Consider the following 16,711-nt stretch of genomic DNA (forward strand, 5'->3'; position numbering starts at 1 on the left):
TCATGTAATTTATATTACTTGCATTAGTATGTTATAAAAAAACTGGTACAAATGACTTCTAATAAAAGGTGTGTATAATAATATCGATGGTAATAATGGATAACTGATCCAAAGATTTCTGCTGTCCCAACACTTGTTTCCTGTGAGCTCTTCCTGGTACTTTTCTAAAACTGCCACTTGTGGTGAAGAGACATGATGATTGATGGACAATAGTATCAAGCATCTTTCTTATCCTTCATTCCTCCTTTTTAAACTGCTAGTAACTTACATAGTAATGATAAGCAGTAAGAAGATAGGGAGGAGGATGATTCCACTATCTTCCTACTTTTCCACTCTTTCTATTCCCCATAACTGGTGGTTGTCTGACTTTATTGAAAATTTGTTGAAAATATTAACTTTCAATATATTCAAAATTTTTAGAAAGTCTTCCACAATAGCAGTAATTTCTCATGAATCCTGAAGTTGTCTGAAATCTATTATCTCTCTTACTATTTAAAAAGCCAACATGAGCACATAGAAACCAGCCCATATGGCAATACCTGTATATTTTCCCAACAACCTTGTCTTACTTTTACAAAATTTGACTCATAGTTTACTTGCTGATATCTATGTTTAAAGTTTTTAAGGGCAATCATTTTCTCACAGGTAATAATTAATCCCAGCTATCTTTAATGAGTTTAAACCACTCAAAAATAAATAAATAAATAAATAAATAAGGAATAAAAGTATCAGCCTTTTTTGTCATTAAATGCTGGGCTACAGGGCAAACTTGAATCTACACATTGATGCTACGTATTGTGAATTTAGGTATCCTATTTGCAGATTCCTCACTGGTAGGAATGGAACCTACTCTGGTAATCTTACCTTATTCAATTGAGAGAAGCTCAAAGACTATGAGCAGCCAACAGCACAGAGAAAAGAAAGACAAAGAGATGAGAATAATAACATTAAATACTTTTGGTCTACTCAATAATGAAAAGTAGGTCTATGGATGATGGATTCTCAACATCTGATAAGTCACTCCACACTCATGGGGGGATAAAATATAATAGATGGAATAGAAGGGCATGTATATTTGTTTTACTATTTTTAGCATGGACTTCAAGGTCAGCTCCACAATTTGCATGACCCAGTGCAAAATGTAAATACAGGATTCTTTGTTCAGAAAATAGAAAAATAGTGCCATTAAAGGTGCTAAGACATAAAGCTTTTTCTTTCTTCCACAGTCTCTCCCTTGATCTGACATACTGCTTTTATTTTGAATTTAATACTGTTTTAAGTAGAGTTAAAATGTTAATTATTAATATGAATTTTGCTATTCATCTTTATATTGTACAATTCCAGTTTTAAATGCAAATATAAGAGTGTTCGACTAATGTGCAAAATCACCTAATGACACAATTCATATTTTGTAGCTCATTAATGCAGATGTATTTTGTTCTTACCAGAATAATGGAAATGTACACACACAAAAAAATTGTTTACTTTTGTGGGACATAAGCTTAGGAATTCCCTAAGCTTGCACAGATGGGTTAGTAAGACATAAAGACTTAGAAAGTCATAGGATGTTCACACCCAAATTTGGGTAAACAAGATTAGGTAAATAAGATTAGATAAGGTGGGGCCAAATCCCCAGTATAGGACAAAAGTAAAAGAATAGGGAATCTCATGAGGAAAATATCCAAGATGAGGTAAACAAGATTAGGTATTCAGGGCAGAAGTGCTCCCCAACTTAATACTATAGCAGAAAGCTGCTTTCACAAGAAGGAAGGGCCAAAATTAGGCAAACAGGTAAACAGGGCTATAAACTGTTGAGTGGGGAGAAGTTGCCCAGAGGGGAGTAATTAGCAAAATAAAAGTACCTTGTTGACCCTGAGGTAGGGTACTCTGTCTTTCTTGTCCCCTAGACCAGTAAACAGATGTGGTGTCTCAAGTCTGCTGAAAAGAGCCTTCTGCCTGGCTCCAGGATTTTGTTCTGTATTAACCCAAACCCTAACACCACATATCTTCAAAACCCCTTTTCCCTTACACTCATGAGTTAATGTTCATGATTTCATTGTCTCTTTGTGCGCATCCATCACCATGTTTGTAAGCTTTCTGATCCTAATAAAAATGGAACAAACCTTACTCGGGGCTCTTATCTTCTCCCAGACATTAGCCTCTTTCGTATTTTTAATCCTGTATCCTGCTTTCTTGCTGGAGAAGAAAGAACCCCAGACCTAGAGTCTATGACAATCTTTCACTTCTTAATACATGCATATCCTGCCAACACTCTCTACCTTTGGCTTATTAATGACTAAAGAAGAAACTAAAAGAAAGGGAGCTATGGGCTACTTTATCTTTCTTTCTTTATCTTTCCTTTATCTTCCTTCTATGTCATCATTTTCAGTGTAAGTCCTTGGCTGAAGGAAAGTAAGGTGAATAAAAAAACAATAGGAGAGTGATATTAGGCCATTTGTATTTCTTAGAATGCCATTGTCTTCCTTTGAATTCAAAGTAAATTCTGGTTCAAAGAGAAAGTGTGGTCCCTTGGGTTTGTTAGTGCTCCTACTTAGTCAGTGATTACCTTATAGTTACTTCTAGACTCACTGAACTCCCACACAGTATACAACTACTAGAATCCTGCTCTCATGTGACATGGTGAATGCTACATGCAAATGAGACAGCTAGGAACAAAGGATAAGCATATGATGCATATCTCTTCTGCTCACACATAAGCTCTATTGTATCATTGGAAAACCATAAGTTCAGAGATGAAATTATTAAGAAATCCAGATAATGAAAGCATGCCATTAAGTTAAGTGTGATCCTGAGTAAGGGACACTAGGAGAATGCACAGGTGGCACAGTCATAAAAGCAGTAATGGTAGGCTCTCTGGACTTTCTTTCCCCTCACTAAGTAATCTTCTTTATACTACACATATCTTGCTGGCTTCTCAAAACTGAAATTACTGCCCCCTACAAGAGATAGCTGATTATTCCTCGGTCCTCCGTGAATCTCCTTTTTACAGTCAATAGAACTCCACACTTCAGAATCACCTTCTATTAATCCTACTTCTTCTTTGTCTAACCAGTCAAGAACTATATTTGTTGGTACACCTCTATTTCTTTTTTCAATATACTTTTAAAATATTTATTTATTTATTTATTTTATTTTTGAGAGAGAGAGAGAGAGAGAGAGAGAGAGGAGCAGAGAGAGAGGAAGAGATAGAATCCCAAGGCTCTTCACTGTCCATGCAGAGCCCAATGTGGGACTTGAACTCATAAACCACAAGATCATGACCTGAGCCAAAGTTGGGCACTTAACTAACTAAGCCACCCAGGTGTCTGGTACACCTCTATTTCTAATATTAGCAAACTCTTTCAGAGTAGCTTAAGGAAATATAAGATTGTTGGCTCCCATACCTGAGAAAGACATTTAGGGAACTCACAGAATCATAAGAATGAGATGTAAGAAACAAGGCCATATAAACTACAATTGTGGTCTTAATATTGCCAGGCATCTGCTTTGCCATCTGTGCATCGTTTCTTCTCATTTCCACTAACATCTTAAGCCTGAAAGATTTCATGTTTATAAATCTGTTGGTCTGTCTCACACATAGTAAGTGTTCAATTAAAAATATTATCACTTATTGTTATTAGTATCATTATTATTACATCCATGATGAGTAAGAGGAGGTTATCCCATTAACCCTAGTTTGGCCTTTTTTGGAAAGAAAGACTTCCATTGCTCAGGTTTGTCTGAGTTTGAACTCCAAGAAGAGAGAGAAAGAATTGGTATAAAGGAAGAATTTGGTTTGTTTGCTCCCCAGAATCACAGGGATCAAGATGGAAGCTTACATTAAAGAAAAGAAGTTGCTCATTCCTGAAAAAGGGAGCAAATCAAAAACAATGTTATGTCAATTTATGTTCCAAATGAATGTTGCCACAAACACTTTTGTATTTCCACTTTTTCTTCCACTTTACTAATTCAGGAATTTAATTCTTCTTGTAAATAATGTTCTACAACTATATTTTAATTTATTATCCAACCTTCATATATCCCCTTACAATCTATCAAATAGAATTTGCTATATGAATATTCCTATATGCAGATCTGATTTGATTTCTACATAGCCTAAAAGCTAATATGTAAATTTCATACATTTTATAATTGTTTCTATTTTTTTTTCAGCCAAAATACTTACCCTGTGGCTTCACTAAGTCAGAGAATTCACTTACTCCCCCAAATATGCCTTGTAGATTCTTGGTCTCTTACCTTTGTTCAAATTGATCTCTCAGCTTCATTGTGTGTGAAGATACCTATCTAAATTAGACAACATGTGCACAAGTACTTTTTAACTATAAACTACACTATAATTGTTATCATTATTATGATGTAGCCTTTAAGATCTATATCACAACCTAAATTTTTCTGATAAAGCCTTTACCAATATATTGATTTAAAAATAGTATCTTATTTTTAAACTTTCACTGTGATATATATTTTTCTATCATGTTGCTTTTTTATTTCTATCTAATATTTTGTACATATTAGAAGAATTTGATTTTTTTACATAATCTCTTAAAATGTGCTGTTTAAAATGGAAAAATAGTAAAAAAATACACATCTTTCCTTCTAATACCTTTTAATTCTTATTCTTAACTATAGAAACAATTGAAATCTTGTTGATTGCAAATATTTGAAAGTAACCAAAACTTTGGTTTTGATTCTTTTCTTTTTAAATTCAAGGAAAATGTTACATGTTTATTTTCAATGTTTTAATTTTAATTCCGCTATAGGTAACAAATAGTGTTATATAAGTTTCAGATGTACAATATGGTGATTAGGTGATTCCATACATTACTCAACGTTAATCAGGGTAAATATACTCTTTAATCCTCATCACCTATTTTACCCATCTCCTGACTCACCTCCCCTCTGGTAACCATCAGTTTGTTCCCTATAGTTAAAACTATGTTTCTTGGCTTGCCTCTCTCTCTTTTTTTCTTTGTTCATCTGTTTTGTTTCTTAAATTCCGCATATGAGTGAAATCACATGGTATTTGTCTTTCTTTAAGTTTTTTCACTTATTGAACTCACTAGCTCCATCCATGTCATTGCAAAAGCAAGATTTCATTATTTTTTACAACTGAATAATATACCATTTTGCATATATATATATATATATATATATATATATATCTTTATCTACTCATCAATGGATGGACACTTGCTCTGCTTCCATATTTTGGCTATTGGAAATAATGCTGCTATAAACATAAGGGTGCATGTATGCCTTTGAATTAGTGTTTTTATCTTCTTTGGGTTAATTCTCAATAGTGTAATTACTAGATCCTAGGGTATTCTATTTTTTAAGTTTTTGAGGAACATCCATACTGTTTTCAACAGTGACTGCACCAGTTTGCATTCTTCCAACAGTGCAAGAGGCCTCCCCTTTCTCCCTTTTGTGTATGGTTTAAAAAAGTGGTCCAGTTTCATTCTTTTGCATGTTGCTGTCCAGTTTTCCCAATACCATTTGCAGAAGAGACTGTCTTCTTCCCATTGAATAGTCTTTCCTGCTTTGTTAAAGATAAATTGTCTTTATAATTGTGGGTTCACTTCTGGGTCTTCTATTCTGTTCTATTGATGTATGTGTCTATTTTTGTGCCAGTACCATACTGTTTTTATCACTACAGCTTTGTAATATAACTTGAAGATTGGAATTGTGATGCCTCTAACTTTGCTTTTCTTATTCAAGATTGCCTTGGCTATTTGGGGTCCTTTGTGGTTCCATACAAATTTTAAGATTGTTCGTTTTACTTCTGTGAAAAATGCTATTGACATTTTGATAAAGACTGCATTAAATGTGTAGATTGCTTTGGGTAGTATAGACATTTTTACAATATTTTTTCTTCCAATCCATGAGTATGGAATGTCTTTCCATTTCTTTGTATCTCCTTGAATTTCCCTATGACCCTTATAATTGTGGGTTCATTTCTGGGTAATAAGATGCCTAGGAATAAACCTCAGCAAGTAAGTGAGAGACTTGTAGTCTGAAAACTATAAAACGCTTATGAGAAATCAAGAGTTGGATGCTTGATTGAATGAGCCATCCAGGCACTCTGCTGTTGTTTTGTCCTATTCTTTAAGACTTATTCCTCTGTCTCCTCAACTTGTCTAGCTTTCTGTATTTTTTTCTGTGTCTTAGGAATGTCAACTAGGTCTCTTGCTCTTGAAGGTGGTGATGCACCTTTTAACAAGATGGTTCCAGTCCTCCTGTATAGGAGATCCACAGCCATGATAGAGACTTAAGCCAGTTGGGGCATTCTGCATTATGTGTGTGGATGGATGTGCTGTTATAAAAAGTTGGATGTGTTCTCCCAAGTAGGTGAACGGTGTCACCCCCATGATCAAGGCCCTGCAGAAAGAAAGACCTGGTGTTAGTGAGGTTTACCTGGTCTTCTGGGAGAGAAGACTCACAGCACTGGAACTGAGACAAGCATGACTGGAAAAGGTGGATCTGCCAAAGTTTGGGCAAGCAGGCCTTGGTACAAGCAAATTATGTGGCAAGTATCTACCCAATGCCGCTTCCCACAGGTAGTTATATTTATGCTGGGAAGCAGGGGAGGGAAATGACACCTGCCAGCTACTTTTTCCTGGAGGGGTCTCCCTGTGATCCCTGCTTCTCCAGGACATGCTCTACACAAGTAACTCTCCCTCCTGTATGCTTCAGGCATTTTTCAAACTGCTGTTTCTATGTTGTGTCTCCATGGGCTGTTTGTCTTGCTGTCTCTGTAAAGGTAGAAACTCAGCTTCCTAAGGCCCACTATGCTCTCTCAGAGTAGAGCCCCCTGATTTTTAAAATTCCAGGCTTTAAGTCTTACTGTTTGTAAGAATTCACAAAATTCAGCCCCTCTCACTTTCAATGGCAAATATTGGGGATTCATGTTTTCTGTGTGGCTTCCCTGTGTAATAGTCTCTTTCTCACCCTTCTCTGCACCCTCACTCCCTCCTGACCATGGAAGACTGGGGCTCTTTTATCTCCCCACCATGTCTCTGTTTTCCTACATTGTTGGATGTGGCCTCTTCTCTACCTTTAGTTGTGGAGTTTGTTCCTCCAGTCTTCAGGTCCTTTTCTGAATTATTTATGCTGATGTGAGTGTTACCTAGTTGTATCCATGGAATGAGGTGAGCTTAGGGTCCTCCTACTTTACCATCTTCCCAGCCTCCCTGTGTACTGTTTATGTCTATATAGAATGTGTAGTATAATTATATTCCTGTGATTTTTTTCTCAATATCTATCCATTTACCCAACCAAACATATACATAGAATATGTTGAATCATGTTCAATAAATACCATAAAGTTATTATTGGATATTGGGATTTTAGTTGATATGTATTGTTTCATTCATATGTCATGTACATGTATCTTTTAGATAAAAATTATTACTATTTTTAAAGTCTTTTTTAAATGTTTATTTATTTTTAAGAGACAGAGAGAGAGACAGAGTGTGAGCATGGGAGGGGCAGAGAGAGGGGGAGACACAAAATCAGAAGGAGATTCCAAGCTCTGAGCTGTCAGCACATAGCCTGATGTTGGGCTTAAACCCACAGACCGTGAGATCATGACCTGAGTTGAAGTTGGATGTTTAACCAACTGAGCCACCCAGTCGCCCCCAAAATTATTATTTTTTAGAAGGCATATCAAGTATATTAAAATAAGTACAGTGAGCTTGTCTACAAATACTGACCTAGTCACCATGTCCAATACATTTTGTATCTTCTAGAGCAGGCCTTATAGGCCAAATCCAGCCAAATAACTGCTAGTTTCATTGGGAAAAAAACAAAACACTCATTTATTTATGTATTGTTTGTTCATTGTTTTCTACTACAATGGTAGAGTGGAGTAGCTAGAGAAAGTAAGACCAACAAAGCCTAAAATATTTACTATCTGGCTTTTTCCAGAAAAAAAATTTGCCAAATCTCGTCCATAGTCAGCACAATATTTAGCATGTAGCCAATAAACATAAAAATGATTTGAGTAAATGTGTATGTATTTATTGAAAATTTACTTTAAACTAGACTATGAACATGCTCTTTGCTGAAAGTTTTATGGAAGAACATTTAAATTTTCTGTAGACTTTGAAATGGGCTCCTTTTGGAATCCCACAGGATTTATTTTAATACTCTCTGACAAATAAAGTTTAATATGTTTCTTGAGTTAGTGCTATATATTTTGTAAATTTATTCTATTGGTTTTATTTTCAAGAAAGATTATGAAACAGACCTCTAAGAAGAAAAAAAATGACTAAATATTATAGGTGAAATGCATACTGCACAGTTCTCTCATTGAGGTTGGATCAAAATGGTGACTGTCATTTATTTTGTAGCTAAAATGCCAGCATAAATTATAGTTTATTTCATTCATGAGCAATCAAGATACTCCATAGTAGGAGATGCATAAATCAAAATCACTTCATCTTTCTAAATTATATTGCAGATGATTATGTTATTTTTAAAATCCAAAAGTATCAAAAATTCTGTAAAAAAGAAATAGCAAGTATTCCTAATAAGGTTATAAAGTTGGTTTACAAAGTGACCTGCCAAATTCCTGACCTCTATAGCATATAGATTATAATTTAATTATTATTTCTTACTATAAAAAAGTTACTGGATTTCATCGTATCTAAAATTTGCAAGATGTAGATTACTGACAAATATTTTGTTTTGGATTTGATATATTCTCAGAATATATCAGTGGCTCATTGATTGGAAAATACACACAACTTTTAGAATATTTTTTAAATTCTTAGAAAAGGTAGACACACTTTACACATATTTTGGAAAGTTTTATCTCTCTCTGAAGAATCTGCACTATACAAAATGTTTAGAAACCCTCTAGTTGATCTTATTCACTATAATCATCTATATTAAGACTTGTGAAATCAGTCTTTAGCCTGAGTGATTATCTTGAGCTTGACTTGTTATCTTGAGCAATGACTTGAGCTTGACTTGTTATCTTGAGCAATGGTCTATACACTTATGGGCTGGATTATTCCATAGGAACTAAAAATCAGCAATCAACAATGGAACTCATTTTTACTTCCTTAACTTCTTCTTTCTCTCTTGTCTTTTAGCTCCAGGAATGATAATATGTTTCATCCAGTTGTTCCAGTCTGAAACCCCGTATCTTCCTGAACTCAAGAGATTCAAGACCCTCGTCCCAAATCAAATGAACTGCAATACCTTCTCAGTTATACCTTTCTAATTTCTTTGAAGGGCTTACAAAGTTCTCCAAATTCAGGCCCCTGTTTACCACACCAGCCTCAGATGCAAGCAACATTCACCCTGTACTTATTTTTTACGTTTTCTTACACATTAATCCCCTGGAAAGCTATTACAATTTTCTAAGATTTAGCTGAGTGTCTCTCCTTTGTGTTCATTTAAAAACTATTTTTACTATTACAATGCCTATACTCTAAGTAGTGTTTGTTCATAGTGTGTTTTTAAACGTTTAAGAAATGAATTTCTGGAGGGAGCTTGGTGGCTCAGTCCATTGAGCAACTGACTCTTGATTTCCACTCAGCTCTTGATCGGATGGTTTGTGAGTTTGAGCCCTACATCAGGTTCTGTACTGACAGCATGAAGCCTGCTTGGACATCTCTGTCTCCCTCTGTCTCTGCCCCGTCCATGTTCGCTCTCTTTCAAAAAAGGACTGAATCTCTGGAAAGTAAATGTCTCAGAAATGTAGCCTTTCACAGATTCCTTTCTGAAGCTGCTTTCAGGCTACTGATTTGACATGAGCTGGCTTGCAAAATTCTTGAAAATTTTGCAATTGGCTTCTGTAAAAGCCATCTCCAACACACTGCTGATTCTATAGGTCTTGCATCTTCAGAATCTAGCATAATGACAGAGTATAGTGAAGAATCATTAAATGTGTATTCTCTATAATTGTAGGTAAAGATGGGGGACTAAAGGAGAATCACAGATGCCCCTTCCATAAATGTTTAACAAAATTACAATTGAAAAGGAAAAGGAAAATAAAACAATAAAACAAGCTAGGAAAAAAAATAACTTATTAGGAAAAACAAAAACAAAACAAAACAAGATATCAAATAAGAGAATTCCTGAAAGGAATGAAAGGAATAGGAAGAGAGGGATGGAGAGATGCAGGAGGAAAGAAAGAAGGAGGGAGATATTGATGTGATTGACTTTAATTCTATGATCTTATTAATTTTATATTTTCTTGTTTTTGTTCTTTTTCTTTTAAATAAAACAATATTTCTTTGTTTTTTTAGTTTTCCATTTTGTCATTGTTATTAATATATTACCTATGTATCTTGGTTTTATTTTTTTAGAATTTCCTGAATGACTTACTTATATATCTTTAACCTCATGCCGTTTGCTTTGGAAAACTATCATATCATGTCATGTATAGTGTAAGAATTTTATGACAGCATACTTTCATTTCCCACTTTATCTATTATACTGTTTTGTCATACATTTTACTTCTACATATATTATACACTCAGTAATCTTTTTAAATTTTTAAATTAGTAACTAAAGTGATTTTAAATAAATTTGGAAAGGTCACAAAGTAGATGTTTAAATATTCCTTCTTCTTTGCCATTTCTGGTGTTTTTCTTTCATTCTTGCAATTTCCAATTTCTACTTATAATTATTTCCCTTCAGCCCCAGGAACTTTCTTTTGCAATTCTAGTAGTGCACATTTACCAGTCATCAATTCTATCAGCTTTTGTGCATCTCTAGGTGTCTTAAATTATTTTTTCACTTTGTTAAGTATTTTTCTTTTGTTAGATAAAAAAATATTCTAGCCTCATTTTTTTTCTGGTCAAAATCAGCCACTTTTAAATCTTTATTCCTCTCAATGTATAGGAACATTATCTTTTTTTTTTAATTTCTCTTTATTTTTGATATTTAGAATTTTGGTTACACATACATAGGTGTGATTTACTTTTCTTTACCCTGTTTGGAGTTTTCTGGATTTCTAGAGGTTTTAACTGATATTTATCATATTATAAAAATATTGAATGTTATGTTTTTAATTAGTAACATTATTATTAGTGTAATTTTAGGTTTGCAGAAATTATGAAGAGGTCCCATATACCTCCTGTCCCCAAACATGCACAACCTCATCAATATTGACATTTTAAACCATAATGTACATTTGTTAAAATAAGTGAATGTACATTGACACAACATTATTACCCAAAATCTATAATTTAATTATGGTTCATTCTTGGTGTTGTACATTCTATGGGTCTTTGACAAATGTATTATAACATGTATCCATCAGTGTCCTGTCTTAGAGAATAGTTTCACTGCCCTCAAAATCTTTTGTACTTGCCTATCCATCCCTGTTTCCCCAATCAGAACAACCACTAATCTTTTATTGTTTCCATATTTTTCACTTCCCAGAATGTCATATAGTTGGTATCATCCAATATGGAGCCTTTTCATATTGACTTCATGCATTTAGTAATACACATTTAACTTTCTTCGATGTCTTTTCTTTTTTTTTTTTAATGCTTTTTATTTATTTTTGAAAGAGAGACAGGGACAGAGTGTGAGTGGGGCAGGGTCAGAGATAGAGGAAGACACAGACTCTGAAGCAGGCTCCAGGCTCTGAGCTGTTGGCACAGAGCCCGACATGGGGCTCAAACTCACAAACTGCGAGATCATGACCTGAGCCAAAGTCAGACCGACTGAGTCACCCAGGCGCCCTCCTCCATGTTCTGTCACAGCTTGACCACTCATTGCTTTTTAGCGCTAAATAATATTCCATTGTCTGGATGTATCACGATTCATTTACCCATTCAACCGCTGAAAGATATCTTGGGACTTCTAGGTTTTGACAATTATATATAAAGAAGCTATAAACATCCATATATAAGTTTTTGGGTGGACATAATATTTCAATTCATTTGGGTAAATATCAAAGAGTACAATTGCTGGGTCATATGGGAAAGAGTAAATTTAGTTTTATAAGAAACTGCCAAACTGTCTTCCAAAGTAGGTATGCCATTTTGCATTCCCACCTCAAATGAATGAGAGTTCTTAATATTCCACATCATCCCCAATGTTTGGTGTCCCCAAGTGTTTCGGATTTCAGCCATTCTATTAAGTGTACAGTGGTTTCATTGTTATTTTAATTTGCAAGTCTCTAATGATGTGCAATAATGAACATCTTTTCATATGTCAAGTTTGCCATCTCTGTTGTATCTTCTTTCATAGGGTTTCTATTCAGGTCTTTTGCCCATATTTTTAATGGTTGTTCCCTTACTGTCACATTTTAAGGGTTCCTTGTATAACAGTCGTTTCTCAGATATTTATTTTCCAAATATTTTCTCATAATCTGTGTCTTCTCTTCTTGCCTCTTGACTTCATCTTTCACAGAGTAGAAGTTTTTAATTTTATAGAAGTGTAGGTTACCCTTTCTATCATAAAATATGCCTTCGGTATTGTAACTAAAACATCATTGTGATACCCAAGGTCACCTAAATTATCTCCTATATTATGTTTTAGGAGTTTCATAGTTTTGTGTTTAATATTTAGGTCTATGATCTATTTCAATTAATTTTTGGGAATACTATAAGATATGTGTATAAATTCATTTTTTTTATATGTGGATACATAGTTGTAGTGGTTCTCTCACTATTTGTTGAAAAAATTATCTTTGTTCTGTTGTATTGCCTTTGCCCTTTCGTCAAAAAATCATTTAACTATAGGTGAGTCTATATCTGAGATCACTATTCTGCCATACAAATACCACACTGTCTTGATTACTGGCTTTATACTAAGTCTTGAAGTTGTCATCTTCCCACTTCACTCTTCTTCAATATCAGGTTGGCTATTCTGGGTCTTTTGCCTCTCCACATAAACTTTAGAACCAGTTTGTCAATATCCACCAGATAACCTGCTTGAATTTTTATTGGAATTGTATTGAATGTATAAGTTAAGTTGAGAAAAACTGACAGCTTGTCAATAATGACTTTTCCTATCTAGAGTATGGATATCTGTCCATTTATGTAGCTCTTATTTGTTTTTTTTTTTAATTTTTTTTCAACGTTTATTTATTTTTGGGACAGAGAGAGACAGAGTATGAACGGGGGAGGGGCAGAGAGAGAGGGAGACACAGAATCGGAAACAGGCTCCAGGCTCTGAGCCATCAGTCCAGAGCCTGACGTGGGGCTCGAACTCACGGACCGCGAGATTGTGACCTGGCTGAAGTCGGACGCTTAACTGACTGCGCCACCCAGGCGCCCCTATGTAGCTCTTATTTGATATCCTTCATTGGAGTTTAGTGATTTTCCTCATGTAGATCTTGTATATATTTTGTTAAATGTATACCTAAGCATTTTATTCCTGGAGGTTCTAATGCAAATGGTAATGTGCTTTAAATTTCAAATTCCACTTGATTTTTTTTTAATTTTTTAAATGTTTATTTATTTTTGACAGAGAGAGAGATAGAGCATGAGTGGGGGAGGGTCAGTGAGAGGCAGATCCAGAATCCACAGCAGGCTCCAGGCTCTGAGCTGTCAGCACAGGGCCTGATGCAGGGCTCTAACCCACGGACCTTGAGATCATGACCTGAGCCCAAGTCGGACGCTCAACCAACTGAGCCACCCAAGTGCCCCCAAATTCCACTTGTTAATTGTCGGTATATAGGAAACTGATTAACTTTTGTATATTAATCTTATATCTTGCAATATTAATGTAATCACTTACTAGTTCTCGCACTGTTTTGTGATATTTTTTCTTGAATTTTCTTCATAAATAATCATGTCATCTGCAAACAAACACAATTTTATTTCTTTCTTCCCAATCTGTACACTTTTACTTTTTTTTTTCCTTAGTGCATTAGGTAGGAGTTGAGTACAATGTTAAAAATCAGTAGGAAAAGGAAACATTCTTGCATTATTTCTGATCTTACATGCAAATCTTCATTTCATTATTATGATGTGAGCTATAGGTTTTTTGTAGATATTCTTTTGTAGATTCCACCAACTTGTGGAATTCTCCTCTATTCTTAGTTTGCTGAGTTTTTATCATGAATAGAATTTGGATTTTGTCAAATGCCTTTTTTTTTCCTTTGATATAATCTTTTTTTTTTTTCTTTTTTCAGTTTGGTGTGCTTAGGTGATAGATTACATTAATTGATTTTTGAATGTTGAACCAGACTTGCATACCTGGCTTAAATTTCACTTGGTCTTGGTGTATAATTCTTTTCATCATCGTTGGGTTAGATTTAGTAATATTTTGTTGAGGATTTTTGCATCTATGTTCATGAGAGATATTGGTCTCTGTTTTTTCTTTCCTGTAACGTCTTTGTCTGGCTTTAGTATTAGGGTAATGCTAGTCTCATAAAATGAGGTAAGTACTATTCTCTCTGCTTTTGTTTCTTTGTTTGTTTGCTTATTTTGAGAGAGACAGACCCAGCATAAAGGGGGTGCTGCCAGCACAGAGACAGAGGCAGGGCTCAAATTCATGAAACTGTGAGATCAGGACCTGAGCAGAAACCAAGAGTTGGACACTTAACTGACTGTGTCACCCAGGTGCCCCGTATTCCCTCTGCTTCTGTCTGTAAAAGAAATTGTATACAATTGGCATAATTACTTCCTTAAATGTTTGATAGAATTCATCAATGAATTCACCTCTGGGTATGGTGCTTTCTGTTTTTGAAGGTTATTAATTAGATATAGGCCTGTTTAGATTCTCATTACTTCTGGTGCAAGTTTTGGCAGATTAGGTCTTTCAAGGAACTGGTCTATTTCATCTGTTTAATCAAATTTGTGGGAATAGAGTTTATGTTAATATTATTTTATTACCATTAATATCTATAGAATCTGTAATGGGGTATCCTTTTTTTATTTCTAAACTTAGTAATTTCTGTCCTTTCTCTTCTTTCTTAGTTTCACTTACAGTTCACTTACAGTTTAGTACTCAGTCCATACTTCCTATGGAGGCTTTCCTCTGCTCCCATGTTTTTTGTCTCATATATTGTGATTATCCCTGTCTATCTGTCTTTATCTGCCAGTTTGGGGGCAGCATGTGCCCTATGACCTCACTTCTCCGTCAGATCTAAGAAGAATTGTTATTTTTTCAGTTTGTCCAGTTTTCACTTTTTAGAATGAAGTGGTGACTTCTTAGCTCCTTTCATGCCAGATGAGAAAATTTTTCTAATATTCTATCTGCCCTTTTCTGTCACCTCTTCTTCTCAGACTTCAATTATATGCATATTAAACCTATGATACTGTTCCATAGTCCATTTGAGGGTATCAAATGTTTCTTTGGTATTAATGATTATCCTAGCTTGCTGTCATTATCACTTATATTTGTTATGGCTGTGCTTTTTTTTTATTAAATAGTTTATCCTTTTTTAGAAATGTTTCTGGTTTGTAGCAAAATAATGATTTCAATTATTGATACAATGACCTTTCTTTTACATTTTTACATATTAATTAACTCTCTTTTGTTGATAATAATTGTTTAATTTGTTCTAATTTTGTCATTATAGGGAAATAGATTTTTTATTGTAATCCTCAGACCATTCTGATAAAAGGTATATACTGTAGCATAAGGACCTTAAGCTGAATAGTGAGCAGTAATGTTTGAAGATTCTGCGCATTAACTCTGCCTTCTCCATCTAGATGAAAAAATGGCTTTCTTGAACTTTTGGCTCAAGAATAATGAGTTGACTCAATGTCTATAAATGTTATTTTGAGGACATATATTATAACTTTTTCTGAATATATACATAAGAACAAATATTGTAAATCAAGAATACATACTTGCAAAGTCTGGAAGGAACTTCATTTCAAGATATATTTACTTCTTTTTATGTAATATAAGCAATGAAGAGCTTTTACTACTTCCTCTTCCATACTTTTATCATTTTCCTATATTGACATGTTCATATGAAATGGCAAAAACACAATTTAATATCCTTTTTCTTTCTATCAAAGTCAACTAGATTTTAAGCTTTTTGGTGTGTGTGTGTGTGTGTGTGTGTGTGTGTGCATGTTTCAGTTTCTATGGCTTTTTTTTTATTATTTAAATTGTAGTTGGTTAACCTACAGTGCAATATTGGTTTCAGGAGTAGAATTCAGTGATTCAGCACTTACATACAACACCCCATGCTCATCACAACAAATGCCCTACTTAGTATCCATCAGCCATCTAGCCTGTCTCCCACCCTCTCTCTCTGATTGACTTATTTTGCTTAGCATAATACATTCTAGCTCCATCCAAGTTGTTGCAAATGGCAAGATTTTATTCTTTTTGATGGCTGAGTAATACACACACACACACACACACACCCCACAGCTTCTTTATCCATTCATCAGCCAATGGATATTTGAGTTCCCTCCTTAGTTTCACTATTCTTGATAATGTAGTTATAAACATTGGGGTGCATGTACCACTTCAAATCAGTATTTTTTGCATCCTTTGGATAAATACCTAGAAGTACAATTGGTAGATTGTAATGTAGCACTTTTACTACTAGGTATTTTGAAAAAATCCAATTCATTACCATCCAGTCCTTGTCCCTTCAATGATTCTTGTTTAAAAATATGTATTTTATGTACTATAGTGGGCAGTGATAATTTATCTGTCTGAGATTCCTGTGTAGTCCCTTTATAAAATGATCTTCCCCTCATTCCGATTTTGTAACTTTATGTAACAACAGTTTTACTGACCCGGATCT

The sequence above is a fragment of the Felis catus genome, chromosome D1, assembly GCF_018350175.1.
Source record: "Felis catus isolate Fca126 chromosome D1, F.catus_Fca126_mat1.0, whole genome shotgun sequence".
Classification (NCBI taxonomy): Eukaryota; Metazoa; Chordata; class Mammalia; order Carnivora; family Felidae; genus Felis; species Felis catus.